The following is an 18,224-nucleotide window of genomic DNA, read 5'->3' as shown; positions in this document are numbered from 1 at the left end:
TCAGGAATTTTCATACTGAACTATGCCTGCACTTATTTAAAAAATAAAAACAAAACCAAAAACCTTTTGCCTCAGAATTAATTAATTTTGAAGGAACTAATTATTCATGGCCAATGCTCAACAGATTACATATCTCCCCTTTTTGTTCCTTTGACTTAGTATAAAAATCCCTGCTCCTCCCCTATTTGCTCACAAGAATCAACAATACAGGTCAGACAATGAATTTGCCTACAATGGCAAAAGCTTTCCAAACATTTCGGCAAACAGTCGTTAAGTTTGTCTCTGCCCTTCCAAGAACTATTTGTTTTACCTGCAAACATTTCCAATGTGAAAATGTTTATCCCATTCATTGTGGAGAAGCAATTATTTGTTTGAGAGGAAGCTTAGCTAGATAGCAGACAATTTTGCAAACATGCCCACAGATCAATTGTGACTCAAAAGCCTCCTGTTCTTCATTCCCTTCTCCTTGAAATGTTTCTGGTCTGGGGTTTTAGCAAATATTCTAGAGGGGTTTCTAAAATGCATTTATACACCTTGTGCACAGGCAGGACTGTTCAATGCTTTTCCAAAAACATGTGTGTGGCCTACTAATCTCTAGGAATCAACTGAAAAAGCACAAAGTCCATGTATGTAGCATTGAGAACCTACCAAGATCCCCAAGGTATCTGTATTAAAAGCCACACCCCCACACTTCATTACCAACAGGAAATAAATCAGGAGAAAGAAAAATGAAGGCAGACCAAAAAAGTAAGAGAAAGGGCCAAGGACATCAGTAGGTAAGTTTCTTATATGTTAAATATAGGGTTGGTTTTTAAAGAAGGATAGTTAGAAGATGTCAATGTTGCCATGACAGAAAATCAAAGCTCATTTCTTCCTATTAAATTTATCTGTTAAATTTATTATTAAATTTAATTTTCTTAATATTTCTTCTAATACAGACTAAGATGAAGGTGAGGAGAAAGAAAAAGAAGAGGAAGATAAAGATAGGAAGGAAGGAATAAAGGAAGGGAAAGGAGGAAGAGAGGAGAAAAAAAGCTAAAGTTAAATTTGAATAAAAGTTCTGAAGGATCCTATGTATCAAAGCCATACAGGGGGCACCTTGTGGTACAGTCGGTTAAGAGTCTAACTCTTAGTTTTGGTTCAGGCTGTGATCTCGGGGTTGTGAGATCAAGTCCCACATCAGGCTCCACACTCAGTGCAGAGTCTCCTTGGGATTCTCTCTCCTTCTTCCTCTGACCCTCCCCTCCACCCCCACACTCACTTGCTCATGCACTCTCTCTCTAAAATAAATAAATAAATCTTTTTTTTTTTTTAAAGAAGCTATACAAAAAGCAAACTGGCTCATCAGTTTCACTTCCAGTAACTTATTCTATAGAAACAGGAATTTGTGTAAAACACAGACACAAAATATGTGTAATAATGTTTCCTGTGGCAATGTTTGTAATGTGACTAACTAGAAACAACATGGATGTTTAACTAGAGGGGTTTGTTAACTGAATTATGCTATAAGCCCCTGCTGACTCCTCCTCCCTCATTGTAGCTACTCTTTGCACAGTAACTTCCAACCACTTAACTGGCCTACTTTAGAACCTTCACAACTCCTAAGTACCTCTTCCTCAAATGCTCTGTCCTGTAACTTTGAATAGCCATTCCTTCCCATCCTTCCACTCTCAGCTTCATGTCACCTTATGCCTTCCCCATTAATTATCCAACCCAGCATACAGTACACTCACTTCACAATATTTTCGCACACTGTAATTGCATATTGTGCTTTTTTTTTGAGTGTCTATTGCCCAGTTCTACCCAATAGCTAACACCTTCATGATGGCCAGAACCATAACCACTAGAATATCTTGTGTCCATACTATTACCTGTCCCATAGAAAGGGCTCAGAAAATGTTTGTTGAAAGAATAAATCCACAAAACAAGAACATTAAACATGATATTGCCATTTAGGAACTACATAAACATGAAGAGCAATCAAATGTGATACTGTAGGAGATTACTGAAGACTACAGAAATAATAGAGAAAATCACAATGCAAACTACTAACTGTATTACTGTGTAAATTTAGACTAAGAAAATTCCATTATGTACATTCCTGAATTTTTCATATCTTCTACACTAAACATGTACCATTTTTTAAATCAAGAGGGAAAAGTTTCAAATGTCTCTTATTTAATTCTAGAATCTACTTCTACAATCCCTATTTCCAAGGTCCTAAATGGTATGACGGTCTTATTAGAATAGCCTCTCAGCTGATCTACGCAAATGCTTCTATTGAAGGTTTTAATCTCTGTATCCGTTATCTGTTGCTGTGTAATAAGCTATCCCAAACCTAGCAGCAGAAAACAACAAAAATCATTTTATTATCCTTTCCCAGTTCTGAGTATTAACTATTCTCTGTAAGAAGTTCTTACTCAGGATTTCTCATATTGTTGCAGTCAGATGGTGGCTGGTGCTGGGCTTATCCCCAAGGATCCCTCACTCACATGTCTGTCTGGCATTTGATGATGGCTATCAATTACAAGTCACTGGCCAGAAATCCACACATGGCCTCTCCATGTGTCCTGGGCTTCCTCACAGTATGGCAGCTGGAATTCAAGAGCAAGTATCCTACTGGAACTAGGAGAAAGCTCCACACCTTTTATGATGTAGCCTTAGAAATCACAGACCATCACCTTTGCTATAGTCACAGATTCAAGAGGAGAAAACATAGAACCCCACAGCTCAATGGGAAGAGTGTTGAATTCACGTTGTAAGAATAGTATATAGAGGGGCGCCTGGGTGGCACAGCGGTTAAGCGTCTGCCTTCGGCTCAGGGTGTGATCCCGGCGTTCTGGGATCGAGCCCCACATCAGGCTCCTCCGCTATGAGCCTGCTTCTTCCTCTCCCACTCCCCCTGCTTGTGTTCCCTCTCTCGCTGGCTGTCTCTATCTCTTTCGAATAAATAAATAAAATCTTTAAAAAAAAAAAAAGAATAGTATATAGAACAGGAGATATTACAGTGGCCATATATGGAAATATAATCAACTACAATCTCTATAGACTCTAATTTATAACTCTTTCTACTATCCTAAATCCTCACTATATAAAAATATAGTTGAACATTTTTAAATAAGCTGGTATTTTTATGCCATGTGTCAATAAACACTGTTGATGACCATCAGATAGCAGAAGTGAGTTAGCTGTCTGGAGTTCTGAATTTTCACCTGAGGACCATCATTATATAATCTTGCATCTTTCACCCTCAGCTTTACAGTTTGGCTGCCAAATATCAGCTTGCTCTTTCAATATCACAGGGCAGTTTTGAGAATGGAAAGAATGAAAAAAACTTAACATTTCCAAAAATGAGTTCTTCAAAATGCTAGTTTCAGGGATGTTACAGGTGTTACATTGTTTAAAAAAATGAGGAAATTATGGGTTGGTTCATTTAATGTCCTGCAGATTAGAAATCTACAAAGACAGTACGAGTATAGAGAAGATCAAACAAATAATGGTAGTTTCAGCCTTCCTGCACTCTTCAATAGGGATTTTTTTTTTTTTTTGGATGCAGTATTTTACAGAGTTCCCTAGTCTGTAAAAATTCAGTTGGATAATACCAAAGAAAAATAATGTATGACAAGTTGTTACTTATAATGCTATGTTATTTCCACTAACTTGGCCAGTTCCTCTTCTGTGAGAAGTGAGCAAAGTATGTGAACATAGACACAGTGTATGTCCTAATGAGTTTTAACTTTTTATCTATCAAATGGGGAGAATAACAATCACCTTGAGTACATGATATAAAGGTGAACATCAATATACTTAATACATCCAAAATAATATCTGAAACAAAATAGGTCTTCAATTGGTGATAATTATTTATACATAAAGAAAATAAGATTTTGTCTTTGACCTTGGAGACCTAACAGACTACTAAATAAATGTCATATTATTAATATTAATAAATTTTTAATATATTAATCAAATGGTCTATCACTTATTTCCCTCTTAAGCACACCATAATGAGTGATACTTATTAGTCATTTTTTTAATGAAAAGAATACTAGAAAAATTCTGTTTGATAGTCTAGAAAAATGGTAATAAGAGGTGTTGTTCTGTTGGTGGAAATCAAGTCTCAACATGGTATTAAAACCACAATAATTGTAAAATTTCAGTTTATATCCTAGGCAAACTGTTAGAATCCCATTCCATGGTATTGGTTCAAACCACAAAGCTGCTGGGTCCACGGTCTTTCTCAAAGATGAACTCACAATTAAAAATTATAAATTATAGAGAACATTCACCATTAATTGGGAATCACTGGCAGTATCAAATGGAACAATCAGCATCCTAAAAAGGATGAATAATAAAGCAATCTAAAAGTCTACAAAATAAATGTTTTGAAATGTTTAAAGAACTAAAAATATAAATAGAAAATATACTGAAAAAAGAAAGATTCTATGAATAAAGAACATACATACTTTAAGAAGCACTAAATGGAAACTCTACAAAAAAAAAAAAAAAAAGGAAAATGAACTCAGATAAAAAGCAGGAAGCGACATACAAAATGGTGACCACACATCAATGCAAACAACAGTAACTGTACACTTACTAACTTGTGCGTTTGAAATCAAGGAAAAACTGAACAACAAAAGCAGGGAGGACAGCAGTGAGTCGATCAGTGCTGTTTTTAGTTGATTGTATTGTCTTGGAGGAGGACTGAGATACTAGATTTGTCACATGAGTAAAACATATTCAAAACACAAGGGTAACCACAGCAAAATGAACCAAAAAATAATGCATAACATCCAAACTAAAGGAATTAAAAAATTAATAAAAAAGTAAAGAAATCTTAGTTATCCTGACATAAATCAAGAAATAGAATTTTTTTAAAAGAAGTAACAAAAAACATTCAAGATAAAGGGAAAAACTTAACATCAGAAGTTTAAGTAGTCCAAATATAGCAGTGCATGAATGTGAATGAAACTGAATTATACATCCCTGTCAAATAGCAAATAGTTCAAAATGTATTTTTTTCACATATATTCATGGTTTTTTTTTTTTTTTACAAGAGACACTCCAAAAGGTATTGCTAGTTTTCATCAACTTTACTGTTATTCTTAGTCATTTACTTTTCAATCTGGAATATCCAGTTAATTCTAGGTAGAATTACTAGAAACTGCTTAGTAAAACACTAGAATTTGAATGAATTCAATACTCAACATAGGCCCCCTTTTTAACTCCTTGTTACAACACAATTTTTAGACACATAAAGAAGGTATATTGAGGCTCAGTCTATTTCTTGTCACTCTCTTTCTTTTCCCTCTTTCTACCCTCTCGTGGTCACAAACCAACAGGACTATCTACCAGGACCTCCTTAATTTACTTCCTTTTGAGGAGTTTTTAAATCCATTTGTGTACTCTAAAGGAAAAAATTCATGAAGTTGTCCTTGAACAAATTTTGAGAAAACTTTTAAATTCCAATCAAGATGGTTGGGGTAGGCGTGGGAGTAGGGAAAAACACAAGGAAAAGAAAAGAGATGACAAGGAGAAAAATCTGTCATGATCAGCTGGTTTAGGAATGATCCATTAGAAATCTTTACCAAAGAGGTTCTCCATCTTTGATGCTTCTCTGCTATTCTCACATCCCTGTCCTTTTCCTTTTCTTTCCCCAGGTGTCCTTCGCTTCTTACTTATCTAATTCAAGTACCACTTAGCTTCAGGAAAATCACCTGGTAATGACAAGTTTGCTCCTAATTCTCCTGCTATAGCTGATCTTGAAAGAGCCATAATCTAGTGGCTCTAATCATTTCTTCAGTTATTCTTAAAACTCGCTGCATTGAAAACTTGAAGTTAGCGCTCAGAAGTGCTGCTCTAGCCCCACACTGGCTGAACACTGGTGTGCCCATCTCAAGCTTATCCTCTAATTCCATCTTCATACTCTCCTCCTCCCAGGAGGCTGAGAGTGTGAGCATTTGTTTAAAAAACAAGAATAAAAATACAAAACTCAGAACTGCACAATCCCACCCCTGCAGAAACTGAAAAGCAGGAATTGTAAAGATACCCAACACAAGACTTCCTGGGACGTGAGGGTACAAATGAATTACATCTCCCGTCTGATTTCAACCTAGGCTCAAAGCACTTTAAGCCTTTTTCTCCACTACTATATTCCAAGTTTTAGATGCATCATCCTTTTTCCTAACACAACTTAATTTTCTCACTTCCTGCACCAATTCCCTCAGACCCTTGGTCGCTCTCTATTAAGCCCTCAGTGCTTGTGTTCTGTATATTCCTTGCATTCCACAGAAAGACAGCATATAGTGTTTCCTTACAAACACTTTTTCTTGATCCTGAATCTTCCCCCATCATTAACTGTTGAACTTTGTCTAGGTTAGGGATATTTAGATAGCAAAAAACAGATATGCCTCACAGTATTTCAAGAAAAGGAGGTTTTTAGATTCTCACATAACCCAAATTCTAGAAGGTTATCACGCAGTCTGGCTGACTAGTTGGCTCTCTTAATTGTATGGTCTCTCATCTCCACCATCTGCTCATCTTTCCATTCTCTGCTATGCACGCTAGTTTGAGAAGTTTTTAAATTTTATTCCCCCCTAGAAATCCAACTTGAACATCTGTGACTTTGGGTTGCTGTAACTGAACACTCACTTCAATCTCCCTGACCTTATTGCTTCTGTCTTCATTTAGGTTTCCTCAGAAGTGTACTCTGAGACAGTGTATTTTATTTGAGAGGTGACCCCAGAAAACATCAATAAAGATATGGGGAAGTTAAACAGGAAAGAGAAGACAACTAATTCAATGTGTATTATCAAGCTAGTTACCACTGTGGGTAACTAGAACTGAATCTTGCTGGGAAACTCTGGGGATCAATGTAAAATATGCAACTCAGAGCTGTCTGAGTAAGGAGAAAAAGGCTGGGGTGTTTATGCACCAAGTCATTTATCAAGAGCACTTCCTGGGGATATCAATTATCCAGTACTTTTGGTCTGCTGTGGTCATGGATAAAGCTATCTTTGGCTACGAGAAAAAACTCTCAAGCTTTGAGAAATGCAGGCACAGTACTTTACAATGGTAAGGTCCCACGGTTTTGGATGGCACATGACAGCACCTAAAATTTACTGCTTTCGGTTACTGTGTATCTTAGCTCAAATTTGAAGAAGAATATGATCTGAGCAGCTTGAATCACAAGTCCTTTTTGACCCAATTAATGTCAGTTTAGACACTGGAGCAAGGTCATCTGATGTGAACATATTCACCTAGGCCCCTCCCTTCAGCAGTGGCTTTGGGGCACCCCCAAAGATGGTGACAAAGCCCAAGAAAATTTCCAAGTGTGTCTAAGAATACAACACCTCTACCACCATGACTAGCCCATGTTTTATTCCCACTTTATCTCTTTGGTTGCCAGGTTACCACAGTGAATATCCATTCCTGCCATCACAAACAAGGCAATATTCTCCTGAAATGATCTGCCTACGCTCTGACAGCCAGTGTAATTACCCATACGCACGGCTACGTACTCTCTTATGAATCTCTCATGGTGTGAGTTCCCTTGGGCAGGATTTCTCTTCTCTACCATTTGCTGCAAGGATCATCTTAAAAGAAAACAGCACCTTCACATAAAAAATCCTATAAAAGAAAAAATAATAACAGACTGCTGGCTTTGAGCAAACCCTGAGTCTATCCCTGTCCCATATGCACAAGAACCTTCCCCATGCTCTTGGATATTTCATAGTGCCTAAGGATAATTTCACTCCTCTCAGCAGTTTATACATTTGATGGGAAGGAAGACTGAAATTCTCACTAGTGCAAAAGATCATATAAGCAAAGTGGAGATGGTTTCCATAGTTTACTTCTGTTATGGGTACAAGCAAAAGCAGGTCTAGCTATCAACAGAAACTGAAATAGTACTATGTTGTACAGCTCCTTGTTGACAAATGAGAATGATGATATGAGGGAAAGACATACTAAAGATGCCCAAAGTTTGTACTGGAACAAAGGATTTCACTTGGGAGTGTTTGCAATTAAGAAAAGTAGAATAACACCTTTCTCGGGGCACCTGGGTGACTCGGTTATTAAGCGTCTGCCTTCGGCTCAGGGCGTGATCCTGGCGTTCTGGGATCGAGCTCCACGTCAGGCTCTTCCGCTGGGAGCCTGCTTCTTCCTCTCCTACTCCCCCTGCTTGTGTTCCCTCTCTCACTGGCTGTCTCTCTCTCTGTCAAATGAATAAATAAAATCTTCAAAAAAAAAAAAAAAAAAGAATAACACCCTTCTTGATTCTGGGTTTCTGTTAAGAGAATTACCTTGATAATACTGAGCTTTAAAACCATTTAAACCATAAGGTTTTAATCATAAGATTTTAATCATTGAAATTTTTTTAAGATTAATTTATTTGAAAGAGAGAGAGTACAAGCAGAGGGGGAAGAGAGAGAGAGTGTGTCAAGCGGAATCTGCACTGAGCATGACTGAGATCATGACCTGAGCCAAAACCAAGAGTGGGACACTCAACCAACTGTGCCACCCAGGCGCCCTTTGACATTTCTTAATACAGGTAGAAACAGACAGTTACTTAGGTTCCCAAATGGACAATGATCGAACTCTAAAAAGAGCTCAGCATATAAAGCTAGATAAGTCCAAAGCTAACAACTCCAGTACACCTTCCGAAAAGGGAAAAGTCATCCTATCTTCATCCAAATTTACTAGAGAAATAAGCTAGAGCATTCTTCTGGAAACCACTTTGTGCTACATTAAAAGTTCTAATGATCGTAACAGACTCCACAGGCTTCAAAGTGCCGTAGTAGTTTCAGAAAGGTTAGCAATTCGATATCATTACAATACTTTATTTCAAAATAATTTCAATTCCTTTGTCATATAATTAATGCTTCTTAAAATAATTTTTTTCCTACATCTATAAGTTACTCAGTTTTGAAATTATAATCAATATATTACCCAATGAATTTCTCAGCTCTTCTACTCTTGTGTTCTCACACATGATTCATTTTTCAAGCAATGTATTGGAGGTAAATAATGTCAACATGAATGAAACAAACTAAGACTTAGTTTCCAATCCCCAGATCTTAAAGAAAGATCATGGAAGACCCTGGCACCATCATACTTTTTCTGCTGCACTAGAGTAGCAAACTTTAATAAAACTTCCCTTTTTTAAAAGATTTATTTATTTTAGAGAGAGAGACAGAGAGCAAGGGTGGGGAAGGAGCAGAGGAGAAAGAAAAATCTCAAGAAGACTCCCAACTGAGCATGGAGCCTGATGCAAGGCTCAATCTCACAACCCTGAGATCATGACCTGAACTGAAACCAAGAGTCAGACGCTTAACAGACTGAGCCACCCAGGCACCCCTAATAAAACTTGCTTTCAAAACAAACAACAAGCAGCACTAATACTCACTGTGATATTGGAATTCTACATTATAAGCTTGGCACAAAATATCTAACTTCTTTACCAATAAATAATTGTTAAGATTTTAGAGTAAACCCCATATTCTTTTATAATTGTTACATTTAGATTTTAAGCCCTAAAAAATTGAGATTAAGAAAGACTATATAAATAACTTATGTCCCTTATAGTTGTTTTCCTAGTTGTTTTGTTTTTGTTTTTGTTTTTGTTTTTGTTTTTGTTTTTGTTTTTGTTTTGTTTTGAGGTGGGGGAGGCATTGATTCAAGCTTTCTCATGCATGCCTTTGTAAATGTTTCTTTTCTCTGGAGGCTAGCCACATCACCCTATGACACAGATACACCTTTGTACTTTCCATTTACTCAACAATTCTTGAGTGCTTACTTTATACCAGGAACTTGTCTAATGACTGGGGATGTAGAACAAGACAGATAAGATACCTGTTCTCACGAGGTTTGTATTTTCATGGAGAGAGACAGATAGCAAATAAATGCATAAGCAGCATACTTTCAGATAAGTGTAATAAAAATGTAAGTAGAGACAGAAAGTAATCTGTAGTCAAGGGGATGTGGCAACTTGAAAACTGATAGTTAGAAAGGATCTGTATCAGTCAGGATGGGCTAGCTTATACTGTGAAACAAACAACCCCTAAAACATCAATGGCAAAAAAAAATCAATAAGCATTTATTTCTCACTTAACTAGAGTCTCCTATGGGTCTGCGAAACTGTGTGCTGACCTGTCCAATAAGTAACAGCTCAGCATTTGTCCTTCCATGTCAGCACAGACTTCCAATGTCAGGATGGCAGAAGACAGCACTGCAGAGTTTCATGCTAGAAAGTGCATGCTTCTGGCCTGGAAGTCACATGTTTCATTGCCATTTATATTGCATTTACCAAAAGTCACCTAGTGTTTCCTAACCTCAAGGGGACACTGAGTTATAATCAATCTCGTATAAACAGGAGAAAAACTAGACATATTGACAAGGAGCTACTGCATTTATTCTGACACCAGAGCGAGGAGGAAGTCATTACTGAAGAATCTGAAGGAAAAACATTTCAGCCAGAGGGACAGCTAAGGTAAAAGCCACAGGGGAGAACGAGCATGGAGTGTTAAGGAATGGAAATGAAAGGATGAGCATGGAGGAGAATAGGAGCAGGTGGCTAACAAAGACAGAGAGCTGCGTCGTAACAGCCTTATAGCCATACTAAAGTGTTTGGGTGTCACAATCTGATTGGAAGCACTTGGAGAATTTCAAGGAAAGGAATGAAAGATCTGAATTATACTTTTAAATCGTACACACCTGCTTGTACAATTCCTCTTTATCTGTCAAGTCCCAGCTCACATATCTCTTCTCTTCGAAGCTTCCTCTCACTCTCTCAGCTAGACTCAAGCAACCTACCCACTACATTCTCTCTCTTCTTGGCACAGACCTCCATTAATCAATAGCTTTGCTGTAGCACAATGATGGATTTGCCTGTCTGTCTCACTTTGTTTCTTCTGAGAATGAATAAATTCCAAACCTGGTTCTGGTGCTTAGGACCACCACAGGCAGTAGAGCTAGAGGGGCATTTCAAGGCCATGTAATACACTGGCTTCCAAAAAGATTAAATGCAAAAGATGTTGTTCATGTCATACAGCAAAACTCAAAATGTGAAAGAATTCTAAGTGAAGGAGGTACAGGGAGCAGAGTCCATTTCACTTGCCCTATTTGTCTGCCAAATCTATGGGAGTGTTGAGATCTTCTGATGTTTCCAAGAACAGCAAGGGCTCCAAGGCTCACAATTATAAAGCTACTGATTTAACCCATCACCTATATTTCCTCAAATGAAAAAAAAAAAAAAAACAGAGAAAGAAGGGTTAAATTAGTTGCTCAAGATCCAAAAATAATAGCATGGCTGGGTCATGTCACTCTGCCTATGAAACTCAGAATAGTTGAGATTCTCAACCACCTTTCTCCCTTTTTGTGCAGATCTCTCAGGAGTAATGCCATGCTCTCCATCTGGGTGCTCAGAATTAATCTTTAGAAGTAGGAGGCTGGATATTCTCTGGGCAAGGCTGTAACTTTGGAATTCCTCTCATTTCGTGTTCTGACAGATCACCTCCTTGCTGCCACTCAGCACACCCATCTATTCACTCAGGCCTTCTGCCAGAGGGTGGTGCCTGACTCAGTTTTCCGGGCTTTTTATTGTTACCAATCCTGTGTGTTTGCTCACTACATTCACCCAGTAGTAAAGCAACCCTCCCATCCTAAAAATAAAAGAGAAGATGATTTACAAAAATATATCAAGATTTTCTTCCCTTTCACAGCCCAGGGGAAGAGGTTACATGCTTTAAATCCAATTGTCTCCACATTCAAATTAGAATCTAGAATCATGCCTCCACGTGTCTGGAATCATCCCTCCCCATGCAATTATTTTCAAGTTGTACTTACCTGGTTTGAAAAGTACCTTATAAACAGAATCACATTCACGCATTAACTGCATTATAGATATTATCATGGCTGTCATCCACATTATCACTCATAAACTGTTATACAGTACAGCAGAGACATGACAAATTCTGAGAAGATATTTTTCTCTCTTCATTTTCTTGAGTGGGAGTAAACTATATTACTGCCTCCAGCTACTATACACTCATCTGTTGGTCCAATGTTACCTCTTCTCAAAGTAAAGGTAAAAAAATCCTATTTTCCATCCAAAGATTTTAACTATGAAACCTTGCATCCCAGATACATTAATTCATGTGGAATCTGAAATCTAATGTTTCTGTTTCCTCAGGAACTTTTTCTGCTCAACTGTGATCACTTAGGCAGCCTAGACACCAACTGTGGGAACTCACAGAAACCAAGGACAGTGGCTCCCTTTAAAATTTATCTTATCAAGTGGTTAGAAAAGTCCCCAAATCTAAACAACCACAAAAACTACAGGTTGAAGTGATTTCAGGAGAGTATCAGATTCAGTCTCTACTTTAGAGAGGTCAGTTATAAAATCTCCAGGATAGAGAACTAGTCTATTTTTTTCAATTGAATTTTGTAACTGTGCTCCCTCAGTCACAGGTTACATAACATCCTGCTACACTGTATGGCATCAACTCCTCACAATGGAACTGTAGGTTGAAACAACTGTCTTCCCCATTGTACATAACATAAAAACACTAGGTGAGTCTCACAAGATCCTATACTCTTCACCACTGTACCAAGCTGCCTCCTCTAGTTGTCTTCTCTAACCAAATCCCTCTTCACCTAATCCAACTTCCTGTTTTAAAGCAGGACTGGAGCAATGGTTTTGTTTACCAATGTGGTAGCGTTTTCTAGAATTGAAGATGCATGACCACCATTAGTAAGCTGCCAATTCATCCTCGTTGTCTAACCTAAACTTTCCATAATATAATGAAATAATGGCTTGAGTTTTGACACAAGACAGACTCAGGTTGATTCCCTTTCTCTGGCCCTTATCAAAATTTGGGAATTTGTCCACCTTACTTAAGATCACTAAGCTTCTCTTCATAAAGTACCTGAAACATAGGAGACACTTAAAGGAATGGCATTATTATTATGATGCATTCAGATACTCTCCTTTAATTGCATACTATGTGGTATTTATAATATTTGCACACTGTGTGATAAAAGAACTTGAAAATCAAATTAAATAAATTCTCAATGAATGCCTACATCAATTAATAGCTATATGTACCACATATGGCTGAAATAATTCTTTAGTCAAAAGGAAGCACCTATGTGATGTTCTACTTATTTCAAAACTAATTTTGACATCATTCATATTATAAACAAATTAGAAGCCTGAATCTTTCAGTAATACATAGGTCTTGGTGCTAAAAAAAAATGTCATCTGTTACATTAGCTTGTTTAAAATATTTTACATAGTTTATTCATCACTATACAGCCCTGTAGATTTAGAATTATATGATTTTATAAATAGTCCTTATTTCTTCTGGTTTCAATTCAGGCTGTGGTAGGTAGGGCTATTGTTCACTGAATATTCACTTCTTCCTTCCCACCTCCATGGAAAAGTGCCTTTCCTCATCCATCTGGTGTTGGACTTGACCATGTTAATTCATCTGGCCAATGCAATGTTTAGTAAACATGCCACAATCAAAGGCTTGAACTTGTGTGGTTGGCATTGCTGGATGGCATTCCTGACAGCACTATGAAAAGAGCAATTTGCCCCAAATAGCCACTGGTCCAAAGAGGATAAGAGATACATGGAGTGAATTTGACCCAACCTTAAATCCAAACCCAGTTGAACCCATCTTACACTAACCCAATCCCAGATAACTTACAAATGCATAAGAAAGAAAGAAATGACTATTTTTGGGTGCCTCTGAGTTTTTAGGTATTGTTATGCAGCACTGTTGTGGCAATTGCTGACAGATACACAGCTCTATAAAAGATGGTATATTATTCAGAGCGTCCTCCACTGCAAGTAACAGGACCCCAACTCAAACTGGCTTAGGTGAAAAAAATAAAGCAATTAATTACACCTGTGGCTTTAGGCAAAGCTGGACTTAGGTCCTCATTTAATATGATTCAAATGGTATTATCAGAAGTATACCTGTCACCAGCTCTCAACTCTGCCTTCCTCTGGGTTGAATTCATTCTCAAACACCCTCCACATGGTGACAAAGACAGTCTCCAGAAGTGGTAGGTTTGCATTCTACCAGTATATCTACCCTAGAAAAAGGATAGCACCTCTTTTCTAAAATCTCTAGCAAAAGTCCTAGAACTAACTTTCTCTGATTGGATGATAGATTATGACTTATCTGACTAGTAGTCTTCAATGGTCAGATATGGGCTATGATACTGCCACTGGGGCTGGTGGAGGCAGGGAGAGAGTGAGCCAGTCCCACCCAAATCTCAGGGACTGAAAGCGAAGAAGGACTGGATCCTCATAAAATTAAGACACTGTTACCAAAAGGGTACACAGAGGTGAAGAGAACAGAAGAGCATAACGGAGTTATATAGTATTTTAGATTTTTTCTGACTTAACGTAAACAGCTCTGACTTTAGATCTTAATATAAGAAGTGCCACCAGGCCTCTCACGAAATCTCTCAGGCATGCTCTAGCATTGGTTTTAAGCTCTATGCCTCAGCTTGGCTGCTCTACATGGCACTCCTCATTTCATTTGCCCTGGTATTTTCCTAGTGTCTTGGCCTATTTGGGTTGTGGTTGTTTGGTCAGAACAGAAGGCTTTAGTTCTCGCTACACTAACCAGAGGGAAATGATCAAACCTGGACACTAAAAAAAGCTAGAAATCAACGTCTGCCAGTTTCGCACAAACTAACCTAAATGTATAGCCAAATCTTGGATTTAAAAGGAGCAAATCATAATTCAGCATCTCTGGGCTGTTCTGGCCAAGCACAAGAAATGAGGCTCCCTCAAAATATGGTTTTCAAACCAAGCCTGGATACTGGCCACCAATTTGGTAAAGAGCTTTCTTTGCCTTTCTCAAGAGTTACTCTGCCAATAAGTTATCTCTCTGAACTATTTTCAAAACAGGCAAAATATCACTTTGAATCAGGAACTGTTAATGCAAACTTGCCTAGTACTACTAATAATAACCAACGTGAAACTAGTACTGGGTGAATCATCCTGCAGGCACGGGCACATATGCCCTGCCGCCACTTCGGATGCCAGTACAGATACAAGCAAGTAAAAGCCACACAATCAGCAGCCAGTTGCTTTCTTCTCACTGGTTTGATGAAATACTAACAATCTTTTAAACAACAGTTGATCATTTTATTCCTAAAGGCAGAATTATGTCTTAATTCCCTGTTTCCCTTCCAGTATCTAACCCAGTCAGTTTTGTACATAGTAGTATGGCAAACTCATAGGTTTCTATCCCCACAATCAAACCACTTGAATATCTCAGTCCAAGAGATGAACTATGCTTTTTTTTTTTTGTGGAATTCTTTTAACAACAATAACAAAATTAGAATAGCTTAATCAAAGCTGTAAAATAATAACAGGTATCAAAAATTATTTATTTATTTATTTAAGTAAACACACAGGTAATTAGAGGCAAGGCAAGCTTCATTTTCAAGTTAGTCCAGGTCCGAACAGAACCACTGTAGGAGGCTAAGCACCATTATGGGGATTTCTATCTGCTCTCTGAACTTTTTAAGAAGTCCCTACTAAGTAAAAAAATAGATTTAAGTAAGGTGTTAGTCTATAAATGAGATTTATAACTTCAATTATTGGGAGAAGCAAGATGTATTTGCAGGACCACTCAAAATTTTATTCGCCATACTATCAACCACTTTCAGCATCATTTTCCAAAAATGATTATTAAGAAGGCTCACCATGCATCCAGCCTAGGATATTACTCCACGAAAGAGCTAGATGAGTTTCTAAATCACTCAGGAATTTTCCTCGTTCCTTAAAGGTCAGCCAGGGCTAAAACTTAGAGATCTCATAACCTCTGAGGGTCTTAACTTCTTCCTTGACAGTGGGCAAAGGGATTCCAGCGGGCATTTCCCAATGACCAAGTTATTTTTATTCTGAACAACAATAATAACACCAAAGCCTTGGCTTTTAATAATGCTTTGCTATTTACAAAGACTTTCACATGAATTATCTTATTTATCAGTTAAATGATTATCCAATTTAAAACATTACCTAGGTAGTACTACATAGGAAAAAAAAACAAAAACCCAGGTACAGATATACATCTATAAATACATTTACCTCAGTGTTCACACCCTCATTACAGGAGTAGTGAAGTCACTCTCTTCACTTTAAGAAATACCATGACTTCACATACACACTAGTTAATCCAGCTTGTGAGACAGGTAGATATTAACTATCATCAGGACTCTGATTTTTAGCTAGAAAAACAGTCAAACCAATTATTCAATAAAGTACCCAAGATGATTAAGAGTAAAAGAAGAAAGCCAGGCTGCTGGAGGCCCAATGTAGAGGACATTCCCTTCCCAGTAGTGTAGGACTGGCTGGTGGATCACTAAGGAAAACCCAGCATATGGATCAAGACAGCAGCTGCTCATATGCCTGTCTCTTCTTCCTACTGATATACTCACCTAGTCTCAGCACCTCCCCTGCAGGAACTACCCTCTATTAAGTGCTTATTACATGGTACCAGGCATAGGGCCAAAGACCTTGCACATCATATGTCATCAAATTCTCACAATAACTCTCTAAGTTGGTACTATAATTGTGTCTGTTTTGTAGATGTAGAACTGAGGCTCAGAGACGTAAAGCAACATGCTCAAAATCACACAGCTGGGCAAGTTCAAGAGCTGGAATTTGAACTTAATCTCCGTTTGACTGCAAAATCTGTTCCTGTCCTCCAGTCCCCATAAACTTCACTTCCTACATTTGCTGACCATTTTCCTCCTTCCTTTCTCTTTCCTTCCTACCACCTTGCAGAATCAGAAGGTACCACAGAAGCAAAAAAGCTTTTTTTCTGACAAGGCCTCCTCTTCTCAATATTATTCTGATGAGACTATTTTAACAGAAGCTCTGGGGAAACATTATATCTCATTAGACTCACTTTATTTCAATTATTAACTCCCCAAGTCAATTTGGCACATATAATGGCTACCAACTTACATCCCTCGCCCCTGCTGATGTAGGTTTTGCAAAGAAACCAACTTCCCTCACAGAGCATACTACCCCTCACAGCAAGCTGGCCTTGTGCTACTGCCACAATATTAATAAAGAGTTAGGCAGGGCAATTGGGAGTGTGAGAGGGTTCTATAAAAGGCTCAGTCGATGGTACAGCAGCAGTGTCTACAAGTGCTTCTGCAAAGTAATATCAACGGGGATAAGTGTCTCCTAGATTGTACCTAAAAATGGTTAAAAAAAAAAAAAAAAGGAGTTTAGGGGCTGGCACCAGGAAAAGTTTATACAAAAGGTGGGAAGAAATGATAAGAAACCCTTTGTGCTATGGGACTTTCAGTGGGTTTTTAAATTTTTGTTTTGCTTTCTTTTGTTATTTTCCCTACAAGCTACTATCTAGCCTAGGCTTTTTTCTTTCTCTCTGCATTCTGTGAGGTCTATTTAGATGTTTAGCCCTGGGCACAGGTCCAACAGAGGCAAACAGAAGCTCTGCTAGGCCCAAACCAGACTCCATGGTCCCCCTCTCTCCTCTTCTACAACCTCTCCTCTCCCCCAAATGTTCTAGTTAGAAGAATCATTTAATCTCCAAACCAAGATTCTTAACCCTTATTGTGCCATGGACTCATTTGGCAATCTGGTGAGACCCAGTGATACATTCTCAGAATAACGATTTTAAGTGCATTTAATAACATGTGTAGGAATTTATAGGATTATTAAGGAAACTGAAATTGAAAATTTCGATTATCCTGAAATAGTTATAATATTTTTAATTATGTTAAAGTAATATATGTGCTCCTTTATTCAAGCTTTAAATAAAAAGATCTAGTGGTGGGTTTATTTTGAGATATCTGCAACAACTGTAATGTGATGTGACAGAGTACTGATATTACCATGGAATTATTTTTCCCATATTTATAATTGGTGGAAAAGCTACATTTCAACTAAAGCATAGGAAATATAAAGAAGTCATTTTTTTCCATTCTAAGTTCATAGACCCTTACTTCTATCCACTGATACTTTGGTGGATTCCCAGAATAAGAATACCTTTTGTAAAGATCTACATACTGGTTATAAATCTTCCTTAAATTATTTCCTCCATGAGCTCTGCACCCCCTCTGCCTTGCATCCTGGACCTGTAGACTAACCCTCTTTTAGTGAGGATCTTATGCTTCCCATATTGGTTTCTAGCACCTACCAATAAGATTGTTTTAAAAGG

Source organism: Ursus arctos, unplaced genomic scaffold, assembly GCF_023065955.2.
Source record: "Ursus arctos isolate Adak ecotype North America unplaced genomic scaffold, UrsArc2.0 scaffold_16, whole genome shotgun sequence".
Taxonomy (NCBI): Eukaryota; Metazoa; Chordata; class Mammalia; order Carnivora; family Ursidae; genus Ursus; species Ursus arctos.
The sequence above is the reverse complement of the archived record's forward strand: the minus strand, read 5'-3'. Positions refer to the sequence as shown.